The following is a 6,278-nucleotide window of genomic DNA, read 5'->3' as shown; positions in this document are numbered from 1 at the left end:
CAATTTGCAGAGAGCGGGGAGGCGGCGGCCTGCGCTGCGCCGCGCCGTGCCGAGCTGGGCAGGGCCGGGGGGGCGCCTCGGCCAGCCCCGGGGCGCAGCGGGGGTCAGGCTAGGAGGGGAGGCACCGCCGCTGCCCGCGCTCGCTCTCCCTCCAAAAGGGGTCGAGCCGCCGCCTGCCCCCCTCCCTCCCCCGGCCGAGGGGTGCTGAGGGGACGCGTGAGGGGGCAGGGAGCAGGGCAGGACCGCGGCCCCCCCTCCCCCGCGCTCCCGCCTTGCTGCGAGCGAGGCTCCCTCCAAAACCTGAGGGGGAAGCGGCGGGGTGGGCCTGCCGGGACGGCAGCCCCTCACACAGGGACACCTTCCCTCAGGGGGGGACCCCACACAAGGGAGGACCCCCCAGCGCCCCTCAGGGATCGGGAGCTGCGAGGGGGGGTGTCCCCACCAGGCGCCCTCCTCGCCAAGCCCCTGTCCTGAGGGCCAGGGCGGGGGGAGCCGGGACTCGCCAGGGCCGGGACCCACCGCCGGGATGGGGCGAGGGCGGGCGGCGCGGGCCGGCAATCGGGGTCAGCCCGCCAAGCGGCTCGGCCGGCTTCCCCGCCCCCACCGCGCCCGTCTCCCTCCAAAACCCGGCAGCCCGCCCCCCGCCACCCCCACGGGGCTCTCCGCCGCCGGGCGGCCCCGGGGTGGGCGGGCAGGGAGGCGATGGCGGGCTCCCGCCGACACCCTGGCCCGCCGCGCTGCCCCCCGCCGGCGGTGCCCGCCCGGGCCATCGCCCCTCGCAGGGGCGCCCCGCAGTGCTCCCTGCCCCGGGCGGGAGGGCACCGCGGGGGCGGATGGGGCCGCGCGCGGACACCTACCCCCCCGGCTCTCCTCAGCCGCTCTCCCTCCAAAACGGTGCCCGGGCGGGCGGGCAGCCCGCCTCACCGCTCCCGCTCCCGGCCGCCGGCCCGCGCCACTCCACCGCCCGCCGCGACTGCGCCCCTCACACCGGCACCGGGTCTGCCGGTACCGCCACCACCATTGCCACCGCTACTGCCATCATCACCATCATAACCACTGCCACTGCCGCTACCACCATCATCACCATCGTAACCACCGCCACCACTACCACCATCGCCGCCACGACGGCCGCCCACCGGCGGGACCCCCTCCCGCCACACCCCGCGCACCTCTGCCGCCGCCGCCCGGGCCGCGCTGCTCAGCTGGCGCCGGCGCCAAGTCGCTATATAGCGCGGCCCGGGCCCGCGCTGCGCATGTGCGAGGGCGGCAGACAGCTCCCCCGCCTGCCGGCCGCCCTCCCTCCGCCAGCGCCCGCGCCCCGCTCGCCCCAGCGCCGCCCATTCGCCGCGGGGCCGCCCCGGGCCCAGCGGCTCCCCGGCCCGCCGCCGCTGCCAGGACACCCCCGCGCCCCTCCCGCCCGCCGCGGCTCCCTTGGCGGAGGCGTCCCGGGAGAGCGGCGGGCAGTGCCGGTAGGAGGACTGCCACCCCGGCAGGCAGAGCCGCCCGCTGCCCCGTCCGCTCCCCGCCGCCCTGGCCCTGCTGGCGGGGCACCCCCCGGCACCGTCATCCCGATCCGCTGCATCAAGCCCTGGGTCCGCGCCCCGCCGGGACAGCTCCGCCGGCGGCCCCGCGCGCCCGGCAGGGCGCAGCCCGCCCCGGGGCGGGGCCGCTGCCCGCCCTGGCCAATGGGAGCGCGCCGCTCCGCGGCAACGTGCAGCGGGCGGCGGAATGTAAACACGGCTCCGCCGCGCGCGCCCTGCACCGCCCCGCCCCGCCCCGCTCCCGCCGCGGCCTGAGGGCGGGGCGGCTCCTCCCGCCCGCCTGAGGGCAGCCGCCCGGCCGGTGTCGCCGCCGGCAGCCCCTGTCAGCGGGGACGCGTTTCCCCGGCGCTCCGTGCCACTGGGGAGCGGCCGCTGCCCGTCAGCGGCACCCCTGCCCATCGGGGGTGTCAGCCCGCGGCCGCCCAGCGACACCCTGTTTCTCCCTGTGCCACCAGCCTCCTGATCCACCGACACCCCGCTCCTGTGGGACCAGACCTCTGAGACCCCACCAGCACCCCACGTCACGGATGGGGGGGGTGTAAGCCCGCTGCCAGATGGCTGTCACACGTCTCACCACACAGGGATGGCCTTCACCCAGCTGTGCCCCATGAAGACACCTGGCTCTGCTGTGAGGGGCCTGGGCCTTTGTGTCCAAAACCTTCCCTGAGGTCCCTTCTCTCTCCCTTCATTTTTTCAGCGTGTTTAACCACAGAGAAATCCGTCCCAGCAGAAAACAGGCCTTCCCCAAGCACAGCCTCCATGTTCTCCCATGGATGGCCCTGCTTTCCACACCTGTTAGCCAGGCCCACCACTGCCCCTTGGGGTGCCACCAAGTCCCAGGGCAGCAGTGCCCACCGCAGGAGCACCCACCATGTCCATCAGGAGAAGATGCTGAAGGGTGAAGCTTACCCTCAGTGCCAGGCACGCCTCCCAGTCACTGGTAACATCGCTTGAGGGTTGTGTGGAGTTTTCTTAACAAATATCCTAAAAAGAAAAAAAAAACCCACACCAATCCACACTGCCCCAAAAGCAACCAAACCCCACAGTACCATGTACTTAGCAATGCTTTGAGTGCATGCTTTTCTTTAAAACACCCATGGCAGGAGCTGTGCGTGGAGGCAGGCCCTTACCGCAACGCAGGGCACCTGTGGCCATTTTGCTGATGAGAAGCAACTGGTACTTTCCCTCTCCTCTCTTGCAGTGCAGAGCACACGTGCTGCAAAACAGCACGAAGAGAAGCTGCAGTTGCCTTCAAGTAAATCCACCTCATCATCATTTTTTTCACTTCTGTTTTTTCTTTTCCCAAGTGTAATGCTATTAAAAAGTAAACATAGTCTTCACCTCTAAATACGTATTATAGTAATTAAGCATGATAACCAGGTTTTGGTGCTTACCTTTTCATAGCTTTGCCATTTTAAAGGGCAAGAGAAAAGGCAGTACAGCTCACCAAAGGCAGAGATGTTACAGTAGGGTTGCTAACAGCAGTTTAACAGATCACAAGTTTTGGACAGTAAGAGCCATCTCCCAATTGCGTGTGCTTACAGCAGCTCATGGAGTGGGGACAACAATTCCTGCAGATGTCAAGTAAAGCAGCGTGCATGACAGATGTGAGATGGATGTTGCAGCCACCCAGCCTCCTCAGCTCTGCAAAATGCCCGTTCCAGTCCTTATCATGAAGAAAATATGCTAGTTGTGGCTCAAAAGGGACGTAAAAAAACCACAAACCACTGTCATCTGTTCAAGCCCATTGGCACTTAGAAACAATCTTTGGCAACTGTCTATATTGCACCAGCTCATTTCAAGAAATCTAACTCATGTCATAGTTCGGGATGCCTAAAGTAGGCGTAGCCTTCAGCAGGTAGCTCTGTGAGTTGATATCCACTGAAGTCCACCAGCAAGATACATCCTGCTGTCTGGAAGTGCATCTCCCACTCCACTGACTACAGAGGGAAAGTGGTCGAATTTGGGCAGACTTGACCTAACTCTAACCTCAGGCCTTTAACTGACTTGCTGAAGTTGAAACCCTACCATAGCCAACTTGTTAAGAAGAACTGGAACTTCATGAAGGGGCTAGCAAGAGAGGAGAGACAAAGTATCTTTTTTCCTAAAAAACCTCCACCCCTCACAGATGTCAAATTAGGGCTTGGTGGCAGCCAGCCTCCAAGTAGCAAAGCGGGTTTGGTGCACCAGGAATAAACTCTGTGGCACACCGTGAAAAGAGAATACTGCAAAATGAATAGTAACTAAAAATTGAATGGATCAGGTCTGCCATGAATAGGTCTCAGCACAAAGACTGTAATGACTATGCTGCTCATTTTTCCACACCTTTTGATGTGAGATGCTGCAGGTCACGTGCCACTGTATTTGTGGTTTTGCCTCAGTAGTGGAAAATGCACCAGGTCCTGTAAGCATTCTCCACCCTGCCAGCAACTTCTCCCATAAATTTTCAGCAGAAAAAAAACCCCAGAAGCTAGCGTGTAATAATATCCTGCTGCAGACAATGAAATTGTGATTCTAATGAAAACTAACATGTTGATCTTTTGATGTGGCAATAAAACTCAAGTGACTTAGTCCACACCGGGATATTTCCAAGTGAGTTAACACAAGTACATCCACTTTCATTATGTGGATACCTCCTTAGGGAGGATAAGTGTAAAAGAGAGAAGAATTTTTAAGCTTCTAGAAATACGCTACAACATCTAAGCAGTATTTGTGCTGGGATCTGGTAAGTCCTTTTAGATTAGTCTAGCGGTTTTCTTTTTTTTTTTTCTTCTAATTACCACTTCTAGATATGTTCCAGAGAAGGTGTGAACCCCATTGGAAAGGTAAGAATTACAGGGCCTTCCTTACAACTTTACACAGCTGAGGTTGCTTTTCTTGGTTATCCTTTTATGGATCTCTTTGAAGGAGCCCAGAGTCTACTAGGGCTCTATAAAGCACAGATCGAAAGCCATGAGGATCAATCCATTTGCAGAGTGTGCTTAATACTGCTCTTCTCCCAGGGCTTCTGAAGTCACCTGGTTGTTCCCAAGGAAGGGAGCGGTATTTCATTACAAACATTTGCACATAGCTCCACTGTGATCCAGGCACAAAATAACATGGAATATTGCCCCCCGTATTCCTACCTTGTTGCAGTAAATATTTCACTATGGTCATTCGCTTGTGCTGCTGGGCTTTGTCCTTTTGAGTCACAGCCACGTTGTCAAAGCTATTCTATAACTTAGTTAAGGGAAAGGTCTTCTCCAGGACTCTCGGGTGGATGAACTTCATTGTTTTTAAGAGGAGTTTTAGACTTATTTATTGCAGAATGGCTCCAGCTACACAGTCTAAGCAAAGCACCATTAAAGCTTTACACCCTTCCTAAAGAGGAATCCTTTAGTAGGAAGTTGCACCCTTCCCAAACTGAAATGTTTTTCTTCCGCTGAACAGCATGGGATAACTTGAAACCCTGAGGTTTCAACACCCTTGTTTTCTATTAGAACCTATAGTATTCTACTACTTTCCTTCTTGTTTCATTTCAGAGACTTTTTCAAACAAGGCATGATCCAGTTTAACATGCATTAAGGAATATTTTTAAGACATTACAAAATTGACTTATCTGGGGTTGTTTTTTTTTCTGATTTGGAGGGGAGAGAGCCCATATTACAGTTCTTAAGAACTTGTTAGCTAAAATATAACACAGAGTAAACCTTTTAGTCATAAGCATGTAAATATGTCTTTCTAAGGTCAATACCAGCAACAGAAAGCATAGGCAATAACCAGCTATTGACAAGCAGCCTGTACAACAGTCAAATCAGCTTAAGACAACAAGTACTAAGAATTATTTTTATAATAGAGGAAGAAAACTCAAGTGGAAATCAAGAATAAGTTAACAGTTCCCTTATAATTTGCAGGGTGAGACCTACAACAGTATAGCATGATACAAGGTTTTCCCCTTTGACTTGATTTTTTCAAGGCACGCTTTTTAAGGAAGGGGGGGAGCAGAGAGAGTGAGAGTTACCAACCTTTTAAACCCACGTTCAGAAGTAGATGCCATCACTTCCCAGCAGTCATAAAGCAAACCAACGGACTGTGTCCTTCTGGCTCTTAGTAGCCTCTTTCTTTCTTCTTGAGATGATGTACCTTTCTCAGCAGTAAGAAGCTTGGAATAAACATTAGCTTGTCCTGAAAGTCCTTTTACGCAGGAGACACTTTATCCCTGTCTTGTCAGAGACCCATATCCTTTCCCGTACGTGAACATTTAAACTCCCATTTTCAAAACACCAAGAGTGAAACGGTGATACAGTTGATACCCTGAACAAAGCCCACCGTCAAACCCCAGTAAGGACAGCACCTCTGCAGTGAGAAGCAGCACATATAACTAACAGCCAAGCATTGAGTCTATCTTCACCTACCCCTGTGTTGGATCTCCTGTCTGCAGCTCAAAGACCCATCTTCCTCATGTTTTCCAGCATTGCTCCACCACTGGGCTGTAAACATGACACCTTTTGGACCAGGAGATAAATGTAGGTAAGGGAAAAGAAGGAATCTCAGGTCACGGAAAAGAGCCACATAGAACACAAGTAGGACAATAATACAGTACTTTTTAAAAACAAAATAGATTAACTTATCTCACCATGACCTCCTAGGGTGGGCAGTATTTTAGGAGACATCCCTTCCCCCTGCTACCAGGAGAAGCAGGCAGCTGGCTGCAGGGGAAGGCCCTCTCCTCCCTGGCTCAGCCTCTGACCTAGGAGT

Source organism: Aptenodytes patagonicus, chromosome 2, assembly GCF_965638725.1.
Source record: "Aptenodytes patagonicus chromosome 2, bAptPat1.pri.cur, whole genome shotgun sequence".
NCBI classification, from domain to species: Eukaryota; Metazoa; Chordata; class Aves; order Sphenisciformes; family Spheniscidae; genus Aptenodytes; species Aptenodytes patagonicus.
Note: the sequence above shows the minus strand (reverse complement) of the source record.